The sequence below is a fragment of the Procambarus clarkii genome, chromosome 66 (assembly GCF_040958095.1).
Source record: "Procambarus clarkii isolate CNS0578487 chromosome 66, FALCON_Pclarkii_2.0, whole genome shotgun sequence".
NCBI lineage: Eukaryota > Metazoa > Arthropoda > Malacostraca > Decapoda > Cambaridae > Procambarus > Procambarus clarkii.
Genome location: NC_091215.1, coordinates 31,021,426 through 31,044,496, shown reverse-complemented (window position 1 = coordinate 31,044,496; position 23,071 = coordinate 31,021,426). Strand labels below are relative to the sequence as shown.

Genomic DNA, 23,071 nt, shown 5'->3' with positions numbered 1-23,071 from the left:
AATTACGAAGCAATAAAATGCTTATCTTAACATACTAAGAAGGTTAGGTAAGGTTGGTGTTTTCTATGAAGCTTTTCAAGGTAACCTAAAATATTCACAATAAATTAGTATGTCACATATTCACTTATTTAATAAATCAATATTGACTGTAAGAAAGTGCGAGAACGAGTTGAACGTCCCTACTGTCATCCCTCCCTCTCTACTGTCATCCCTCCCTCCCTCTGTTTTGTCCTTCACGTCCCCCTTCCCCCCCCCCCTCCCTCGTCTCCATCCCGCCCTCCGTGCCTGCCTGACACCTTCCCACCGCCGCCGCCGCCGCCGCCATGACGTACCCAGCACGCCACCCACTCGCGATTCACATACACACAGCAATCTAAATAATTTACAGGCGCATCTACATGATTAAACCAGTCGCAGAACAAAAATTTCATTACTTTTACTTCACAGTTCAAGTGAAAACCTGTTTATAATGCTGTCCCTAGACAACAAATTAAAAAGTAAATGGAATGTATTCGTTAACGGTAACTCAGCAACGAAGAATATGAACGTATTTCAAATAATTTACTTGTGTAAAGGAGGAAATGTATATGTTTATCTCTCAGAATGTTTGGTAATATGTTTATTGTTTGTGATGTGTGTCTATGTATGTATTAACACGATGTACTGAACGGGGTGAGAATAGCTTGAGCTACCTCATCCCTTTGTGTGTATTTTACCTCAATAAACTTATTTCAATTTCAATTTCAAATAATTTGTCTTTGTCCCGTGATATTCTACACTATGTAAGCTATACTAGACTGGATTAGATTGGACTATACTTGGTTAGGAAAGATTATGCTAAGATTTGGTTTAAATTTAAAATAAGTCTAAATAGGTTAAGAACTGTTTTATCCACAGCTACAAAGCCCACTAGCGCTATGTACTCACCTAGTTGTGCTTGCGGGGGTTGAGCTCTGGCTCTTTGGTCCCGCCTCTTATGTGAGACAAGCATCTCGTAAACAAGAATAACCAGAAGGTCAGAGAATTTAAAGAGAATACCGTGGAAGACAGAACTCGAATGGAACAAATGCATAAAGCTGAAAGTTAGATTCATTCCACCGTAAGAGATAAAGAAATAACAAAAAAGCATTAGTCCACGGTTTAACAAGCAGTTTATAGAGGCAAATAAAGGCAAAAGTGCATGGACGTAATGCATAGTGTACAGTAGTGAATCACATCGTAGGAAGGAGGAGAACAGTGGAGGAACAGCACCACACTGCAACAGGATCACAAGCTAAGAACCAGCTTAAACTGCTCGGTAGCCACAACAGCATCAACACGTCGGTGAAAGACCACATGATCTGGCAGTACAAGAGGAGGAAGATAGAGAGAACAGTAGCGAAGCTTGCAAAGTCCTCATTAAAAACATCTACGGTGTTTTCTGATACCTGAGCAGACCCTAGACCAAAGCAAACACCCTCCCTCCACCTGACACAAGAGGCAACTGTAGCATTGCACACACCCCTTGCTATACTAAACTCCACCACGTTAGAAAATGTATAATGTGATGACAAAATATAAGAAGCAGCAGCCATTGAACTACATGAGTTTCAATAACGAGTCTGCATCATACTAGAAACCGAGTCAAACGAAGCTTGTAAAAATCATGAGAATAGTTGAATTTTATGTCCAAAGCATTCAGCAAAGGAAAATCCTTATTGAAAACATTAATGTGAGAGTTTTACGGCAAGATGAGTGTAAAGAACCACACTGCATCTTCACTAATACCTCTCACTAGCCACTCCCAACTAAAGCAACAGCTTGGGACGAGATAAGTACAAAGTTGTACAAGTGAAGGGGGGGGGGGGAGGGAAACATAAGAAGCAAAGGTAACTGCAGAAGGCCTATTGGCCCATACGAGGCAGCTCCTATCTATAACCACCCAATCCCACACATATACATGTCCAACCCACCAATCAGAAGAAAGTGCCAAGCCATTATGACTATAAGGACACATGGAAGGGATCAGGATAAGGATCTGGGATGGGAAGGTGGTGAAGGAAGTACCGCTCAGGATGCAGGCAGCGGCAGGATATAAATGTTGGTCAAGGTAGCGAGTGGAGTGCCACTAATGATCAGCACTTGGACCCATCCTCTTCTCAATTCATGTCCCCATGTACAATACATGTCCATGCCCATTTAACTGGAAATGGGTGCCTTTGTATCAATATTGTGTATTATAAAATTGGTTCGTTCTCATATATTAGTTAGTATTAATATATATTAAATTTCTATGTATAGTTAGCCGTAGGTTTTGTTAGGTGTTTAGGTTCTGTTGGCGATTATTTGTATTTGAAGTACGTGGGTGAAATCTATATAGCGTTGCGGTAAGTGCTTCACCCACGTACTACAAATACAAACAATCGCCAACAGAACCTAAACACCTAACCTAACTTAAATATGCATAGTATACTATCGCGTTTTTCACTTACAGAATAAGTATTTTTTAAGTGATTGCTTGAGGTCCTCTGAGAGAGAATATTGCATTTAATACCGTGACTTTCATCATTATTGTACTCCAGTGTGTGTGGCAAGGTTTGGGAACATAAGTCTATCCTCATACGTCCTGTATTACAGGACGTATGAGGATATCCACACACTCTTGGATTAGTCTCGTTGCGGATTTCTGAACTTCTAAATGATCTTGACTAGTAGAGGGCTGATCGAATGTGGGAGCTGCATGTTCGAGAACTGGTTTCATGTACGTGTTGAACAATGACCTCTTACGATTCAGCAATATTTGTAATATTTCATTCCTGAAGTACAACACTTCTTGTAACATCGGTTAGCTATTAGGGTGTTCTGAGTGGTCTCGTAATGATCGAAGTGTGACTTAATTCTTAAGGAGCATAAGAGTTAGTGTTGTTGTCTAATTCCTCCAAGCGCTGAGATCTGTATACATTGATAATTGTGTCAGATGAAATCTTGTTTTCAAGTAGTTTGTGAGAGTAGAGTTCTCCTTCTCTGTTCTCCTTTCCTAAGTATAGCATTTTAGGTTAATGTTTACTGGTAAAAAGTGCTGATGTTATGCAACTTGCATTCAAGTTAATGGGAAGGTCTGGTTGACCTTAACTCTCCCGCGATGCAGAGTTTGAAGATGTTTAAACAAGGAGGGTCTTTAAAAATTAGAGTTGGACAAATTTCCTCAACAAGAAACAAGCGTCCTACACCTGTATTACGTTATATATGTCTAATACTGGATAAATTTAATAACTTACAATTTAAATAGTTGGGTGATAATTAAAATCACAATTTTAAAAGCAGATACAACATGAAGCAAAGGGGTGACGTGTCACTGCATTAGACGATCGTCAGTTCGACAGGCGAGTGGGGTCCCGGGAGCTGTAGCTCGGTACTGGAAAACCTTGTTAAGTGTACACACATACACACACACACACACACAATGTTGGTACCTGTTGATTGACGGTTGAGAGGCGGGACCAAAGAGCCAGAGCTCAACCCCAGCAAGCAGAATTAGGTGAGTACACACACACACACACATCCATTCTGAGGCAGACAGTCAACGATATGTTCAATTAAGGACAGAGACCCTGCGAGTGCCTGCTGGCTCATTATACAAATCGTAAAAGCGAGTTGTCTTCATGAACAAATCCCGTATTTAGCGAGTAGTATTTACTGCACCAGCGGGCTCGGTGAGCTGCCAATACATCACCTAATTCTCACACAGCTCATTAACCAGGGTGACGGGGACTGGTCGCTTGGGTGAGGATGATGTGGATATATATATTTGTGGATATATATATATATATATATGATGTATTCCCCACATATATATACTGGTATATATGTGGGGGAATATGATGGTGCGGAGTAGACGTGGAGCGTTTGGGTATATGTGGACAGAGTACATACATGGAATGTGGACATTTATACATGAAGTATACCAGTCTGGATATTATGAATGCGTAAAAGGTTGCTTGGATGCATACACAAGAGCGTCTGTAGTCTAGGGTTCACACTATGGAGTGACAACCTAACGGATGACGTCCAGAAATAGACTGGAAAGGCTCGTAAAACTTACGTAGGGAAAATATGTAAACACACAGTAGCGTAGATGAAAATTAACCAAATTTGTAATCAAGGACTTGCGTGCGTGTGAGGGGACAAGGCGTGCGTGTTAGGGGGGACAAGGCGTGCGTGTGAAGCGACAAGGCGTGCGTGTGAGGGGACAAGGCGTGCGTGTTAGGGGGACAAGGCGTGCGTGTGAGGGGGACAAGGCGTGCGTGTGAGGGGACAAGGCGTGCGTGTGAGGGGGACAAGGCGTGTGTGTGAGGGGGACAAGGCGTGTGTGTGAGGGGACAAGGCGTGCGTGTGTCCGCACTACGGTGAGAGAGGGAGGAGGGGAGTGAACATGTGTGATGAGTGATTAAATCCTTTAAACAACACACTGACACCAGACTTCCATTAGTATTAATCTCGCCACCCGGATGGGAGGAGCTTTAGCTCTTGGGTCCCGCCTCTCAACTGTCAATGCAACTGGTGTACAGGTTCCTGAGCCTACTGGGCTCTATCATATCTACATTTAAAACTGTGTATGGAGTCAGCCTCCACCACATCACTATTCAATTCCTGTGCGGGACTCGAGGTGCGGCAGAAACAGATTCAAGAAGCAGTTACGCCAGTAATTACGAACCAGTACATCTTTTCTCAGTCTTTAGTGGTATTTGACATGTATTAAACAGTCTATCAGGACCGAAACTGCCCAATCAAATGCTATTACTATAAACAGCCACTTTTAACTTTGGAGCTCATAAACTATTTAATATATATGTAAACAAAGCCGCCAAAAATGGACAAACCATGTACAGGTTTGTAAGTATTCGCGTAACTGGTTGATGGGTCGTGGTCCAAGTCTCTGAAGTCCAGGTCCCTGTAGTCCAGGTTCCTGTAGTCCAGGTCTCTGTAGTCCGGGTCCCTGTAGTCCGGGTCTCTGTAGTCCGGGTCTCTGTAGTCCGGGTCCCTGTAGTCCGGGTCTCTGTAGTCCGGGTCTCTGTAGTCCGGGTCCCTGTAGTCCAGGTCCCTGTAGTCCGGGTCCCTGTAGTCCAGGGTCCCTGTAGTCCAGGTCCCTGTAGTCCAGGTCCCTGTAGTCCAGGTCCCTGTAGTCCGGGTCCTTGTAGTCCAGGTCCCTGTAGTCCGGGTCTCTGTAGTCCTGGTCTCTGTAGTCCGGGTCTCTGTAGTCCAGGTCCCTGTAGTCCGGGTCCCTGTAGTCCGGGTCTCTGTAGTCCGGGTCCCTGTAGTCCAGGTCCCTGTAGTCCGGGTCCCTGTAGTCCGGGTCCCTGTAGTCCGGGTCTCCATAGTCCGGGTCCCTGTAGTCCGGGTCTCTGTAGTCCGGGTCTCTGTAGTCCGGGTCTCTGTAGTCCGGGTCTCTGTAGTCCGGGTCCCTGTAGTCCAGGTCCCTGTTGTCCGGGTCCCTGTAGTCCAGGTCCCTGTAGTCCGGGTCCCTGTAGTCCAGGTCTCTGTAGTCCGGGTCCCTGTAGTCCGGGTCTCTGTAGTCCGGGTCTCTGTAGTCCGGGTCTCTGTAGTCCGGGTCCCTGTAGTCCGGGTCCCTGTAGTCCGGGTCCCTGTAGTCCAGGTCCCTGTAGTCCGGGTCTCTGTAGTCCGGGTCCCTGTAGTCAGGGTCTCTGTAGTCCGGGTCCCTGTAGTCCGGGTCCCTGTAGTCCGGGTCCCTGTAGTCCGGGTCTCTGTAGTCCGGGTCTCTGTAGTCCAGGTCCCTGTAGTCCGGGTCCCTGTAGTCCAGGTCCCTGTAGTCCGGGTCTCTGTAGTCCGGGTCCCTGTAGTCAGGGTCTCTGTAGTCCGGGTCCCTGTAGTCCGGGTCCCTGTAGTCCGGGTCCCTGTAGTCCGGGTCTCTGTAGTCCGGGTCTCTGTAGTCCGGGTCTCTGTAGTCCGGGTCCCTGTAGTCCGGGTCCCTGTAGTCCGGGTCCCTGTAGTCCAGGTCCCTGTAGTCCGGGTCTCTGTAGTCCGGGTCCCTGTAGTCAGGGTCTCTGTAGTCCGGGTCCCTGTAGTCCGGGTCCCTGTAGTCCGGGTCTCTGTAGTCCGGGTCTCTGTAGTCCAGGTCCCTGTAGTCCGGGTCCCTGTAGTCCAGGTCCCTGTAGTCCGGGTCCCTGTAGTCCGGGTCCCTGTAGTCCAGGTCCCTGTAGTCCGGGTCCCTGTAGTCCGGGTCCCTGTAGTCCGGGTCCCTGTAGTCCAGGTCTCCGTAGTCCGGGTCTCTGTAGTCCGGGTCCCTGTAGTCCAGCTCTCCATAGTCCGGGTGAATTTACCGAGACGAGATGGTGCTGTGCTTTCTCGTGCAAGTGGTGTTATAACTGCAGTTTTTGTTTCACCATCCAGCATATAAAACCATTACAATTTAATGGTCGATGGTGTACAGCCCGTTATTGCGACCCTTGGAACCTCTTGCTCCAGCACAATGCCCCATAAAACCCCATATTTAATTCCACCCCCCAACAATTTTCGGTTAAAATTGTACCTTGTTATTGTCCTCGCGTCACGACAGCGGCACAATGATGGGAACTATTTCTTTGACTATTTCAGGTGTGGATTTTACTCTCCGACATTTTCTCTTCTGAAGCAGCTTAATTAATCATTCCGATGACGCAAAAATATATGATAATGTTTACTTAGGTAAAAGTACATACATACAAAATGAGTTATAAGCAGAATGTTGTATTTCTGGATATAGCTTGTATATACTATGGCTAAAGATACTAATACGCATAGCGTTTCGGGCATTCAGTTATTCGGGTGTGTGTAATTTTGTCCACAACAATATTCAAAAGATTAACCGATGAACAGTCAAACCCGAGGTGAAGGTTTCCACCGTGACACCTTTATCTACGGAGGATTAACGGGGCGCCAATCCGCAAGTGTTCGCTCCTATTCACCCAGCAGTAACTGGAGGCCTGGTTAACCGATTTGCGGGTCGTGTTCCAGGGAAAATTCATTGGTCAGGATTACCATGAGATACTGGAAGGGAAAGCTCTCGGCCTGCTAACAGGAGTAGACATCTACTCCTGTACCCACCTTGGGCCAGATTCACGAAGCAGTTACACAAGTACTTACGAACGTGTACATCTTTTCTCAATCTTTGACGGCTTTGTTTACATTTATTAAAAAGTTTACAAGCATGAAAACTTCCCAATCAACTTTTGCTATTGTTATAAACAGCCTCCTGGTGCTTCGGAGCTCATTAACTGTTTAATAATTGTAACCAAAGCCGCCAAAGATTGAGAAAAGATGTACAGGTTCGTAAGTGCTTGTGTAACTGCTTCGTGAATCTTAAGTCCAAATGGATGGTAAACAGTGCGTTTATGATCCAATTCCATCCATGGTGTACGCTAGTGTACGCCTGTATAACAAATACCACTATCCACAATTTAAGAAAATATCATTTGCATATTGAGAATCAACATTTACATTCAAGACGGCGTATTTGGCTTCAAATTCGCGTCCTGCCTAATTGCTATACTTCATATATTTTTTCATATATTTTGCCCCGATGGAGAGTTTATAGGGCAGCGCCACTCATCCTGTGAGTGACCATCCCGCCATAGCAGCATGTACAACACTCCCCAATAGGAAGAAAACCCGCTGGGCTCTCTCATCCAACGCATATATCAGCGATTGTGAATTCCATTATTGGCTAACAATAATAAGAATAATTTGTGTAACGTGATTGTTGGTGCTGTTCGCCTCGTGGAAGGGACCGAGTGAGTGGATGGTGACATTGATGATGTTGGGAATGATGATTAATGATTAACGATGATGTATAACGAAGACGATTATTAATGACGCTACCGATGATGAATTTAGCTGACAGTATATGAGGGTGTTGATGATGAGATGAGGATAACGATTAATGATGAGCATGATGACTGATAATGATTAATGATAATTATGATGACTGATGATGATTAATGTCATTGCCAATAACCACAATGATAATCGATGAATAACAATGATTAATGATAATGATTACCAACAAAAATAATTATCAGTAGAGATTAATCATGATTAACTACGCTGGAGTTAATGACCCTGGAGTTAATGACAGCGATTAATGACACCTGACAATGGTTAGCAATAGTTACCGTACACAACCTACCAAATTAATCATTAATCAAAGTAATTACTGTTGATTAATTTAAGAACCCTTCACTCTGATTAAAAAGTTAACATGTAATTTTAGATATTACAATTATTACAATTATTACAATTATTACAATTATTACAATTCACAAACAAACTCTGCTGGAACAAACACAACCATTCATTACAGGGACAAAAACACAAGCATAAACATGGAAGAAAAATAGGCACAAACACCGTATACAAACACACGCTCAAACACCGTATACAAACACACGCACAAACACCGCATACAAACACATGCACAAACACCGTATACAAACACATGCACAAACACCGTATACAAACACACGCACAAACACCGCATACAAACACATGCACAAACACCGTATACAAACACACGCACAAACACCGCATACAAACACACGCACAAACACCGTATACAAACACCGCATACAAACACATGCACAAACACCGTATACAAACACATGCACAAACACCGTATACAAACACACGCACAAACACCGCATACAAACACATGCACAAACACCGTATACAAACACACGCACAAACACCGCATACAAACACACGCACAAACACCGTATACAAACACCGCATACAAACACATGCACAAACACCGTATACAAACACATGCACAAACACCGTGTACAAACACACGCACAAACACCGCATACAAACACATGCACAAACACCGTATACAAACAGACGCACAAACACCGTATACAAACAGACGCACAAACACCGTATACAATCAGATGCACAAACACAACTCTAGAGTAAAAAAATGTAACAATCCTTCCGAATGTTTGCCTCAACGGCCAGCTGGCGAATATTCAAGCTGGCAAACACCACGCCACAGCGCATGTCCTCACCAGCGCATGCCCTCACCAGCGCATGCCCTCACCAGCGCATGCTCTCACCGGCGCATGCTCTCACCAGCGTATGTCCTCACCAGCGCATGTCCTCACCGGCGCATGTCCTCACCGGCGCATGCCCTCACCGGCGCATGCCCTCATCGGCGCATGCTCTCACCAGCGCATGCCCTCACCGGCGCATGCTCTCACCAGCGCATGCCCTCACCAGCGCATGCCCTCACCGGCGCATGCCCTCACCGGCGCATGCCCTCACCGGCGCATGCCCTCACCGGCGCATGCCCTCACCGGTGCATACCCTCACCGGCGCATGCCCTCACCGGCGCATGCCCTCACCGGCGCATGCCCTCACCGGCGCATGCCCTCACCGGCGCATGCCCTCACCGGCGCATGCCCTCACCGGCGCATGCCCTCACCGATGCATACCATCACCAACGCATACCATCACCAACGCATTACATTATATATGATCTTATTTTTTTTAATCTGAGTTAAAACTAACGTAGAAATACGACCAACCTAACCTTAATCTTATAACATAAGATTAAGTCATTATAAATGTTCTTATCATAATATAATCATATTTAGTTAAATCAATTGGAAGCAATTTTTTTTTTAAATATCTAAAATCACTCTGCCTATTAGGCAATTCGGACCTTGCATACTAAGCCGAGTAATGTGTTCTGGCTATTAGGTACGACATATATATATATATATATATATATAGGTGCCTGTTGCGTCTTGGGCACTAGTCCAACTTCAGAGGAATTCGAAGAAGTGTTTGACTTGCAACAATGATCGAACCCGTCTGTGACATTCATCAATGTTTCCCATTGTTGTGTTCTTCAAGAGATCCATAACCTTTAAGCACCTTTTTGCATTATTATTTTTGTATCAACCCATGTATATCTTGTAACCATCAAATGCATAATAAAGCACAAAAAATATTCAAGGAAGGGGGTGGTAGGAGAAAAGCACACAGAAACTGTATTGGAGGGGATCTAAACATTCCCTCTAATGCGTTATGCGTGGTTTCCTCCGAGGCTATGGGTCCCCCTTCTTCCAGCTAGAGGTGGTACTCCCTTCTATATATATATATATATATATATATATATATATATATATATATATATATATATATATATATAATAATAATAATAATAATAATAATAATAATAATTATAGAACTGCACTACTTGGCCTAATATGCAAGGTTCGATTTGCCTAACAGGCAGAATGATTTTTGTTTCCAAATATTTCTATCCGAGATTGATTATTTTCTAACAATAATAATATATTATATTAGGAACATGAATTACTGAGAGAGATATTTTGGCCAAGTTCCCCCCCACTGATGAGCCGGCGGGGAGGATATAGAGCTGCTCCTATTGCTCTCCCTAGCCACTAATGACACGGCGGCCGCTGGATATCTTGCCTCTGGATATCATGCCCCGCGGGTCCTATTTACTCTCCCCAACTGCTGATGTGAGAATGTGCACTGGGTAGCGAGCCTCCCTCAGAGAGCAGCTCCATTTACTCTCCAGTGATGCTGGGATTGGAGATGTTTCCTCAAGGTCCTCTTTACTCTTCCAAGCTTTCGTTTATTTTCTTTTAGCCAACTGATTATCCTGCCGACAAATATCACGTACCGTTCAATTTGGCTCACTCCTGACGAAATATTATTTGAAGCCCAAATTTAGAAGTAATCGAGATTGCGGACTATGAAATCGTTGCTCATCTTTCCATCTGATGCCTGTTTATCCAGCAGTAAATAGGTAACTTATGAAGTTTCGCAGGCGTTATTCTGAGGATGGTCAGTAGTTAGCCTAGTAGTTAGCCTAGTAGTTAGTTCCCCCCCCCCCCACACACACAGGGGTCCTGGTAGCCTGGTGGAGCGCGCAGGTCTCGTAATTCTATGGCGCGGGTTCGATTCCCGCACCAGGCAGAGACAAATGGGGAAAGTTTCTTTCACCCTGAATGTCCCTGTTACCTAGCAGTAAATAGGTACCTGGGAGTTAGTCAGCTGTTACGGGCTGCTTCCTGGTGTGTGGTGTGGGAAAAAAAAAAAGTTGTTAGTAAGGCCCGCCTCTCAACTGAGAGGCGGGCCGAAAGAGCAAAGCTCAACCCCCGCAAAACATAACTAGGTGAATACACATACACAGTGGATAAGGGAGTATCTAAGCAATAGGAAGCAGAGAGTTACAGTGAGGGGTGAGACCTCAGATTAGCGTGAAGTCACCAGTTGAGTCCCACAGGGCTCTGTACTCGGTCCTATCTGTTTCTGATATACGTGAACGATCTCCCGGAGGGTATAGACTCATTCCTCTCAATGTTTGCTGACGACGCCAAAATTATGAGAAGGATTAAGACAGAAGAGGAACTGCTTGAGGCTTCAAGAAGACCTAGACAAACTGAAAGAATGGCCCAATAAATGGTTGTTAAAGTTTAACCCAAGCAAATGTAATGTAATGAAGATTGGCGTGGGGGGCAGGAGCCGTAGTACAAGGTATCATTTGGGAGATGAAATTCTTCAAGAGTCAGAGAGAAAGACTTGGGTGTTAACATCACGTCAGACCTGTCCCCTGAAACCCATATCAAGAGGATAACATCAGTGGCATATGCCAAGTTGACCAACATAAGAACGGCCTTTAGAAACTTGTGTAAAGAATCATTTAGAACCTTGTATATCACGTATGTTAGACCAATCCTGGAGTATGCAGCTCCAGCATGGAGTCAATATCTCATCAAACTTAAAACTAAATTTTAAAGGTTCAGAGGTTTGCCACCAGACTAGTGCCCGAACTGAGGGGCATGAACCATGAGGAGAAACTACGGGAATTAAACCTCACGTCGCTTGAAGACAATAGAGTTAGGGGGGTAGATTTTTTTTTGTTTTTGCAAGGATATTCCTGCGCGGGCCCTAAGCCTCTGGCTGGCCCACTGCGCGGGCCCTAAGCCTCTGGCTGGCCTACTAAGTGTTGCTTGTTTCTATTTTACTTGGGCGGAGTATGAGTATTTATGACCCGTATGGTCGCTTCAGTAAGATTTTGCCATATGTGTTTAACAACTTCTTCTGCTCTGTTGAATCTAAGTTGAAATTTTAATGGGTTTGTAACTGTGCACTGTGTTAGATAATGTTCCAGTGGTCTGTCTGGCATTTCTCTACAGTGCTGACATTTTCTCTCAGTCTAAGGGGGTAGATGATCAACACATACAAGATTCTCAAGAGAAATTGATAGGGTAGACAAAGACAGTTTATTTAACACAAGGGAAACACGCACCAGGGGACACAGGTGGAAATTGAGTGCCCAAATGAGCCATAAAGACAGATTTTTTTTTTGTGTCAGAGTAGTTAAGAAATAGAATGCATTAGGAAGTCATGTGGTGGAGGCAGACTCCATACACAGTTTCAAGTGTAGATATGATAGAGCCCAATAGGCTCAGGAACCTGTACACCTGTTGATTGACGGATGAGATGTGGGACCAAAGTAGCCAAAACTCAACCCCCGCAAGCACAACTATGTGAGTACACACACACACACACACACGAGAGAGAGATGTTCAGAGAACGTTCAGAGTTATGAACGTTCTCTCTTCAGAGTTATGAAGTTACATCTCAAAACAGTTATGAGTTATGAGATAAGGCTTCAGGAATTAAACCTCACATAACTGGCAGACTAAAGAGTTAGTGGAGACAGAATTACGACATATTAAATTCTTAGTGTGGTACTCATACAAGGGAACACAGGTGAAAACCGAGTGTCCAAATGTGCTACAGACACATCAGACAATTATTCCAGCGTCAGAATAGTGAATAAATAAACTGCTCAAGAAGTGAGGCAAGACATCTATATACAGGTGCAAATGTAGATATAATAGAACCCAAAAGGCTCAGGAACCTGAACACCAGTCGACTGCCAGTCGAGAGGCGAGACCTAAGAGCCGAAGCTCAACCCCTGTAAATACAATTAGGCGGATACACATACCCAAAAGTCCACTCATGAACCACTTGAGTTCAACCCTTCCCCCCCCCCCCACGAACCCAACCCATATCAACCAGATATCTTGTTACATAGGCCTAAGCAAAATTGCCTAACGAAAGAACTGCCTTAAAAAATCTGAACAAGGATTCGAACAGGGACCTTGAATACCAAAAATTAACCAATTCTATAGTATTTAGCATCAGCATGGAGGCCAGACCTTGTGAAAACACAACACGGAGCTTGAGAAACTCTAGAGGTCTATCAGTTGTACAGTGCCAGAGTTGAGAGGCGAGAGAATATTAGGCAAGGCGAAAATGAATTGGCCCAGTTAAAGAAATTGGAGAGGCATGTTCACCATATATAATATGACCAAAAAGATTGAGAGGTGTTCTGGACACCCAGGTAGCCTCCAGAGGTAGGCCTACGGGCAATACACCTTATTGGGCCTATAAGCTGTCGGGAAGGCTTGACGCGGCACCTTAAAAATATCTTGAGAAATCCCAAGTTCTCAAAGGCCTTCCCATTCAGAAACCTCAACGGTATCTCGTCATACGAATTCCAATTATTACATGTTTATTCTAAAGAATTCATCTTGCGACATGGATACATCTTGAATCCAACAATTTTACCTAAAAACACAAACTTCAGAACTGATCCTCTTCACAGGCGAGTAATATCAGTGAATCAAGTCAAAGCGTAACCAGTAAGTAAATAAATCAAATCAAATAATCCGGGAGATATCTCGACCGATTCAAAACAAGAGCGTCGACCTTCAGCCCCGTCGACCTCCAGCCCCGTCGACCTCCAGTCCCCACGACCTCCAGCCCCGTCGACCTCCAGTCCCCACGACCTCCAGCCCCCGTCGACCGTCCACACTTCTCTCCTGGGGGCGATAAACACACAACATTTAAGTGTGGAAAAAACTTTCTGGTATAAACTGAACCTGCCCGCCAGATTCTTAAAAACGCGTCCCTCCACAAGACGGCACTAGAGAAGAACGCGTCCCTCCACAAGATGGCACTAGAGAAGAACGCGTCCCTCCACAAGACGGCACTAGAGAAGAACGCGTCCCTCCGCAAGACGGCACTAGAGAAGAACGCGTCCCTCCACAAGACGACACTAGAGAAGAACGCGTCCCTCCACAAGACGAAAGACGACACTAGAGAAGAACGCGTCCCTCCACAAGACGGCACTAGAGAAGAACGCGTCCCTCCGCAAGACGGCACTAGAGAAGAACGCGTCCCTCCGCAAGACGACACAAGAGAAGAACGCGTCCCTCCGTAAGACGACACTAGAGAAGAACGCGTCCCTCCACAAGACGGCACTAGAGAAGAACGCGTCCCTCCGCAAGACGACACAAGAGAAGAACGCGTCCCTCCGTAAGACGACACTAGAGAAGAACGCCTCCCTCCACAAGACGAAAGACGACACTAGAGAAGAACGCGTCCCTCCACAAGACGGCACTAGAGAAGAACGCGTCCCTCCGTAAGAAGACACTAGAGAAGAACGCGTCCCTCCGCAAGACGGCACTAGAGAAGAACGCGTCCCTCTGCAAGACGGCACTAGAGAAGAACGCGTCCCTCCACAAGACGACACTAGAGAAGAACGCGTCCCTCCACAAGACGACACTAGAGAAGAACGCGTCCCTCCGCAAGACGGCACTAGAGAAGAACGCGTCCCTCTGCAAGACGGCACTAGAGAAGAACGCGTCCCTCCACAAGACGGCACTAGAGAAGAACGCGTCCCTCCACAAGACGGCACTAGAGAAGAACGCGTCCCTCCGCAAGACGGCACTAGAGAAGAACGCGTCCCTCCACAAGACGGCACTAGAGAAGAACGCCTACCTCCACAAGACGGCACTAGAGAAGAACGCGTCCCTCCACAAGACGGCACTAGAGAAGAACGCGTCCCTCCACAAGACGGCACTAGAGAAGAACGCCTCCCTCCACAAGACGGCACTAGAGAAGAACGCGTCCCTCCACAAGACGGCACTAGAGAAGAACGCCTCCCTCCACAAGACGGCACTAGAGAAGAACGCGTCCCTCCACAAGACGGCACTAGAGAAGAACGCGTCCCTCCGCAAGACGGCACTAGAGAAGAACGCGTCCCTCCGCAAGACGGCACTAGAGAAGAACGCGTCCCTCCACAAGACGGCACTAGAGAAGAACGCCTCCCTCCACAAGACGGCACTAGAGAAGAACGCGTCCCTCCACAAGACGGCACTAGAGAAGAACGCCTCCCTCCACAAGACGGCACTAGAGAAGAACGCGTCCCTCCACAAGACGGCACTAGAGAAGAACGCGTCCCTCCGCAAGACGGCACTAGAGAAGAACGCCTCCCTCCACAAGACGGCACTAGAGAAGAACGCGTCCCTCCACAAGACGGCACTAGAGAAGAACGCGTCCCTCCACAAGACGGCACTAGAGAAGAACGCGTCCCTCCACAAGACGGCACTCCAGACGAAAGCCTTCTTCAAAAATAAAATAAAATAAAATTACCAATTCATGGAAGATAAAACGAAAGGTTGAGAAAACAGACGTGAGGAAGGTGAAGAGAAAGGTCGTATGGATGAGAAAATTGGGGGTTAATTAACGGGATATGCGGAGAGCAAATGAGAGATAATGAATAGGAAAGGAGGAAGAGAAGAAGAGGAGTATTGGCTACGAAACGAAATAAAGGAAAGGGTAAAGAGGGAAAGGAGGAGGAGAGTGAGAAGCAAGAGATGTCAACGGTGAAACATTATGTGAAGAGCCCAACCCTCGGTCAGGTGAGGCTGCCGGAAGTAATTAATATTCAACAGGTGATCCTTTACCACGTCTTCCCTTCCGTCCCTCTTCCTTGTCCCCCTCCTTCCCACCCTCCCACACCCTCCTTCCCACAGCCTCCTGCCCACCCTCCTGCCCACCCTCCCACACCCTCCTGCCCACCCTCCCACACCCTCCTCCCCACCCTCCCACACCCTCCTGGCCCACCCTCCCACACCCTCCTGCCTACCCTCCCACACCCTCCTGCCCACCTTCCCACACCCTCCTCCCCACCCTCCCACACCCTCCTGCCCACCCTACCACACCCTCCTGCCCACCCTCCCACACCCTCCTGCCCACCCTCCCACACCCTCCCGGTGCAAAATCAGGACACCCTCGTTTAGGCAAAACGAAAGTGGACCACAATATTTATGGATCGCGAAATATTAAGCAAGAGGGAAGCCGAAGGCAGGCTCGGGCGAGAGGTAAGCCGAAGATAGGGTTACAAGGGGAAGGGGGAATTATCAAGGGAAACCGCCAAGCTATTCAGACTATATATAGCACTGGGAAGGGGGTCAGGATAAGGGCTTGGAATGAGACGGGGGAAAGGAATGGTGCCCAACTACTTGGACGGTCGGGGATTGAACGCCAACCTGCATGCCGCGTGACAGTCGCTCTACCGTCCAGCCCAAGTGCTAGGAATGAAAGAAAAAGTTAAGAAATCCATTGTGTAATACTACAACGTTAATAAACGAGAATGGTAACTCATGGTAATAATTCCAGTTTATATTTAGCAAAGCCCGCAGTAAAACAAGTTTGAAAACCGGGTGTGTGTGGCTTTATAGAACAGGTTGTCATGGGTAACATAGAGGTGGGATCGCTGGACTCTCTCAAGCGAGAGTTGAGAGACAGAGCTGGTGTGGGTGGGAGTATGCAGGAGCTGCCTCGCCTCCCCTCATATGCCACTTTCCTAAATTGTTGGGTTTTTGTTGGAACACTTTTAATGAAATGTCTGGAGAGGACAAACATAAGCAAGACAACAGTACAATTAGTTAAAATGTTTTATGGGGATGGGGACGGGATTGTTAACGTAATATGTAATGTATATTTGTATATTTTTTGTAATTAACAACAAGAATGAAGATAACTGCAGAAGCCATATTGGCACATTCGAGGCAGTTTCTCTTATATCAAACCCCAATCTCATTCATATATATGTCTAACTATATAACTACTAAATATATTTAATAGTGCTTAAATTTATATTGATTTACTTGTTAATCAAGTCAGCGTATTAGCTTTATGGGGACATCTTCAAAAGAAAACTAGACAGTTTTCTCTCGAAGGAATGCTAGACCAACCATGCTGTGGATATGTGGGCCTGCGGGCCGCTCCAAGCAACAGCCTGGTGGACCAAACTTTCACAAGTCAAGCCTGGCCTCGGGCAGGGCTTGGGTGTAAAAGAACTCCCAGAACCCCCCCCATCAAGCAGGTATGGAAATTATGGCATTTACAATATAACAATGAACACGCCAGCTTTGGCAGAGACTGCGAGTGCCTCTATTTTAAATTTAAATTTTGCCTCGAGGGGCGAGTTTATTGGGCAGCGCCACTCATCTTGTGAGTGGACACACCGCCATAGCAGAATGTACAACACTCCCCAATAGGAAGAAAAACCGCTGGGTTGTTCGTCCTGTCACTTGTACCCAGACACAGCTGGGACTTGCTTAACTATCTCAAGTGAACAGCTCCTCAAACAAGAAGATTAACATTTATCAACCCTTAAAAGCTTACGTTATCTTGCGGGTGCAAAATGGGGAAATCTTTTAAGAACAGTATCAATATTTGACAAATAGTGTTTTCCTAACTCAAACAATGTGGGGTTTATTATTCTACACATATTCCTAATGTCTCTCAGGTGCCTCTATATCACCAGACTGACTGTCAAATTTTCCAAGTCCGTCTCAACCCCCATACGTAAACATGGCAGCTTCCATGTTGTGCCTACACTATAGTGTTTATGAAGCTCTTGGGAAATCGTGTCGTAAATAACAGAGTGGAACACGCGCCTGACAACCACGTGACAAGAAACCTAGGTCAAATATTAATCAAGACGAAGCCAAAACTGTACTATCTGCTCCGAAACGTTGTGCGTGTTAGTGCCTTTGCGACAATGTAACACCACCAATGCTATGTGCTCTCACACTCCAATGTACCTTCTTGTATATCTATACAAAAATAATAACAATACCTCCTTGCCTTAATCCAACACAAACTCGGCCAGAACTATCCCATCCACAATTAACCAACCCTGCCCCAGCCACACCTCACAAGACCCACCATGCCCCAGCCCACACCTCACAGACCCAGCCGCTCACTTCCGTACGTTTCGGGTCATTGAGTGCGCCATATTCTCCTCTCTCAGTTCTGTTGCTCAATGGTATAGAAAACCCTGACCGGCCAGTCCCTGGCATCCGGCAGGCTGATATCTTATCCGGCCACGATTATCATGAGTTCAAGGAGCCGTCACTGAGATGTAAACATCCTCTCCTGCCCAGGCTACCTGTTGGTGGAGGGGAGACACGACAGGGGGGGGGGATGGACATGGTGGGGGGGGGGGGGATGGACACGGTGGGGGGGGGGGCGCACGGTGGGGAGAAGACACGGTTTGGGGGGGGGGGAAGAGAAAAAAACAACACCAGAGGGACCAACAACACCAGAGGGACCAACAAGAGTGACCAACACCACCAGAGGGGGACCAACAACACCAGAGGGACCAACAACACCAGAGGGACCAACAACACTAGAGGGACCAACAAGCAGACGACACAGACCACTGGAGTAGGGGTGGTAGGGAGCCCAGTAAACCTCTGAGGTCTAGCTAGGGCGGCTGGTGGTCAATTTCCAGGACTGGGCTACAATTTCCTCTCAGCGGGGAGTCCCTGCCTGCGTCACCAGCTAGAGAAAGCCATAACCCCCATCCTCCCTCGTAGCCAAGTAGCAACAGAAATTTTATTTTATTAACAAGTGCCGTAAAAAATCACTTTCGCGATGGGCCATAGTTTTATTGATTGGAATAATGCTTTACTAAAGCCTTGCCTAGATAAGATTAAATGATGCATTTGGTCAATTTTTTATATCAGTCTTATTTGGGTAATTATCTCTCTTGTATTGTTAAGTTTACCTTCCATTACCGACAATAACAGCCAAGCGACTATAACCACCTTCAGACCATAGTTCGTTAAGCTATAGTTCATTCTCAAGTCACAATCGACTTGAGAATGGTCCAGGACGGACCGAAACGTCGTCGTCCCTTCAACTTCTAGTGTGTGGTCTGGTCAACATAGCTCGTTAACTCCATGATTACCTCCCTACACACGCACACACCATCATCGCAAGCATACTGGCAGCTGGAAACATGCCGACGTCACTAGAGAGGAAATTATTCAGAACGAAATACACAACGTATGAGAGACAAGCACACAAGACTCCAAGCACAGGTGATGATTAGTACCGGAGACTGCAAGACATCAACTACGCAGACCAGCTAAGATGGCTCAACCGAGTAACACTAAGAGATAAGATCATTCTTAGAAGAGATAATCACAACATACAGGTTAATGAAGGGGGATAAGTGGGGTTCAGATCAGCAGTGTACGTCTTAGGAAATATAAGGAAGCTGAGGCCACTCCATTTACAGCTTGAAGGGCAGACGCGACAATACACTACAAGTTCCCTCAGGTGGGTAGTGCTTTCCTAGGTAAACTGTGTCGACTGGGTGGGTCAGTGGAGACATGGGATGTGTGACTCAAAGGTGGCGGAGTTTATCAGTGTGGACGACACTTCTCGGAAGCTAGAGAGAGGTGCGAGGGCCTGAGAAGCGACTTGCTCTTATGAAAATCCAGAACAACTCTGGGTGGGACAGGCACCAACCTGTGCCAGGTAAATCCACTACTGGGCTCACCATAGCCCGTGCTACTTGGAACTTGTTCCGAGTAGCTGAATCTATAACAACATCTGGGTGGGAGATCACCCCGTGAACGCGAACCATATCGCTCTCGAAGGAACGACTAATCGCGAACCTCGCTGGGAAGGAACCCTATGAAACCAGCGGCAACGCCGAGGCTACGAGTGGGAGGAGGAGTCTACGAGACGCATCCAACGTCACAAATCAGCTGGTGGAGGACGACGTTATCAAAGCAGCAGCAGCGATGTAGTGACCCGAGAGAAACTCAATGCACCTGTTAGATACATCAGCTGTTCTAGATAAGTAACTTTCCCTTTTGACTACACGTTTATTATAATAATTCATGTAATAGGATGCACTTTTGTATATAATGATCTGTATGTATATATCTGTTAAACTATGGCTAAAATAACCAGTGACAGCGAAGCATAACTTTCACAAGAATGATAACCTAATGCGGCAGAGATATTTGTCAATGAATATCGCATGATAGAACTTAAATAAAGATTGGATTTTCAAGCCTCCTAATTTCTTGAGAAAGTAAATGAATATGCAAAGGTAATGTTACAGCTATCAAGTTGTCTCATTAGAGTAACGTTACTGAGACCCGGGCCGAGAGTGGCCGTTAAGTTTAACAGTGGATGAGGCTAGTGCTTGCTGATTACTCTTTTGAGTTTGCATAATATTATTTAGTAAATTATACTATTAGTTCTAAACACTGTTTCCGTGCACCTCCATTTGAACTATGCCATGCTTTGATCTACACCAGTGTTTTAGCAGTTTATTCTATCACCGAGTAAAGTTGGTCCCTGTGCAACCCGTCCTCTTAAAAATAACGTCACGTTTCGCTCGTATGCGCGCTATGGCTGAATTTGGACGTAATTTGAAATGAAATCGACTCACAAAAGTGACGTACTGTTCCGTTTTCTGTTTGAGTCGTCCGGCTTACTCGGTAAGGTTAGAAGAGGAAACTTTCAATTAACGTTTTTCATAACGTTTTGAAACTTTATTAGAATTTCCTGCCCACCTAACCTATCAGAGGACCCTTAACTTACTGTTGAAAAAAAATCCCAAATTTATTTTCATTTTCAAATTACGTCCACTTTCGGCCATACGGACAAACGGCCAAAAGCGACATTATTTTTAAGAGGACAAGTTGTCCCTGTGATGGTAGTGTCAAATTTCGCTATGGAGGAAAGTGAGGTTAGGCTTTAAGACAACTGAAGACGGGCGTCGAGGAACCGTGCACGCCGATTGTATTGAATTCTAGACGCAGGTCCAGTCTTATGAGGCGTTTGCCGAGATGTTACCAACGTCGCCACAGGAAGCCTAGGCCAGGATAGGACCTGTCATCCTAGCATCGCAGTTTACGGGAGCCTACCACTGGTGTAGCTGTTGTTTTCTGAAGTTGGTTTCTTTGGCATTGGACAAAGAGGTAGTCAACCCCTAGTAACTAAGAAACGACTGGTGTGGGCCTGTGAGAGTGACGACCACAGGTACACACCTCCATGACATCTCTCACACTCACCTTACCACCCTTCGGGGGCAGTTTTTATTATTATTATTATTATTTTCTACCACAGACGTGGCCACACATTTACAATGCTAACCAGCATATATACATTTTCTTCTGTCCTCCATGGACAGGGTAAGAGATTTGTCAAACATACAGTTCAGGGATTTATTGAACAACCAGCCACAGAAGGTGATTGTAGTGCTTTTAAAATGCTAGGCTAGGCTACATACGTAAATATATAGATACACAGATTTATGTATGCTACATAAAGTGTTCGATGTGTCTTGGGCAGTGTGTATCTGGCAGTCCTCGGAGGAGCTGCTAGGTTGGTTCCCTTTGTTTCTGGCGCAACAATAGTGATAACGTGTTAACTTCGATTACGGGGACATGGGGTTTGTGCTCCAGCACTGGCTCTCCGAGCGGAGCGTGTTGATATGAAGGGACTTTCTTCCCCCATAACAAGAGTGTACACCACTTACTGGAGTCCAGCCCTGGAGCATGTAGCCTCATCACGGAACATTAAAAAAGATCACAAGGATACTTGAAATATTGAAATTTTTCACAAAATATTTAATATGTGTATTTATTATTTGTGTTTGAAGAATGAAGCTGCTGCTAGCTCTTGGACCCCAGCCTTTCTTACCTTCGGTTGTCTAGTCACTTACAACCAGTGCACTAGATTAATGCACTCTCTCTCGACCTATTTCTATCTTCTGCATAAAATTCTCTCTCTCTCTCTCTCTCTCTCTCATCTCTCATCTCTCATCTCTCTCTCATCTCTCTCTCTCACACACACACACACACACACAAACATATTTAAGGAAATTTGAACAACTTCCTAAGTGTGTAACGAGGCTCATCCCAGAATTCTGAGGGGGATGGTATATGAAGAGAGACTGAAGGAACTAAACCTGTCGACGCTAGAAACGAGGAGAGGGACATGCTTGAGACTTGAGGCAAAATACTTAGGGGATTGACGAGTGGAAAAGATGAAATGTTGACAATGAATACCAATAAAATAAGAGGGCATGGATGAAGGCTTAAGCCTCATCTGAGTCATAAGGATGTTAGAAAGTTTCTATTAGCAGCGAATGCTCGAGCACACACACACACACACACACACACACACACTACTCTACTCGGTCAATAGTCAACAGCTTCCACTAGTCTCCTGGTGGTAGACTCCCCCAAAACACAGTTACAGCACAATGTAGTTCCGCACTAAACGCTGCACCACCGACCTCTCCCTAAAAACCCATTTACAAAAGTCTATAGATGAGGGGAATGATTGACAAAAATTCTTGTCCCCTTACTGTTCCCATTTTCTCCTAATCGCTCAATGTCGTTACTGCTTTCCCCCTGCCGGTACCCCTTTCCCTTCCCCTCTTTCTACTCCCAATCCTTTCTTTCACTCCCCTCTCCTATGTTTCACTTCTCCCACCCACCCTCACTTCTGCTCCACCTTCCCTCACCCCCCTCCCCCTGTGCTCAGCTCGGCTCGGTGGGTGTACTGCCTGTCTGCCCCCCCCCCCCCCGTGTGCTCAGCTCAGCCCGGTGGGTGTACTGCCTGTCTGCCCCCCCCCCTGTGCTCAGCTCAGGCCGGTGGGTGTACTGCCCCCCCGTGTGCTCAGCTGAGCCCGGTGGGTGTACTGCCTGTCTGCCCCCCCCCCCGTGTGCTCAGCTCAGCCCGGTGGGTGTACTGCCCCCCCCCCCCGTGTGCTCAGCTCAGCCCGGTGGGTGTACTGCCTGTCTGCCCCCCCCCTGTGCTCAGCTCAGCCCGGTGGGTGTACTGCCCCCCCCTGTGCTCAGCTCAGCCCGGTGGG

General features: G+C 46.2%; 1 protein-coding gene across 1 annotated transcript in view; it reads right to left on the bottom strand.

Annotated features, from left to right (window-relative positions):
• dnc (phosphodiesterase dunce) overlaps positions 1 to 23,071 on the bottom strand; it is a gene marked incomplete in the record, with an annotated part of 535,642 nt that overhangs the window by 488,302 nt on the left and 24,269 nt on the right.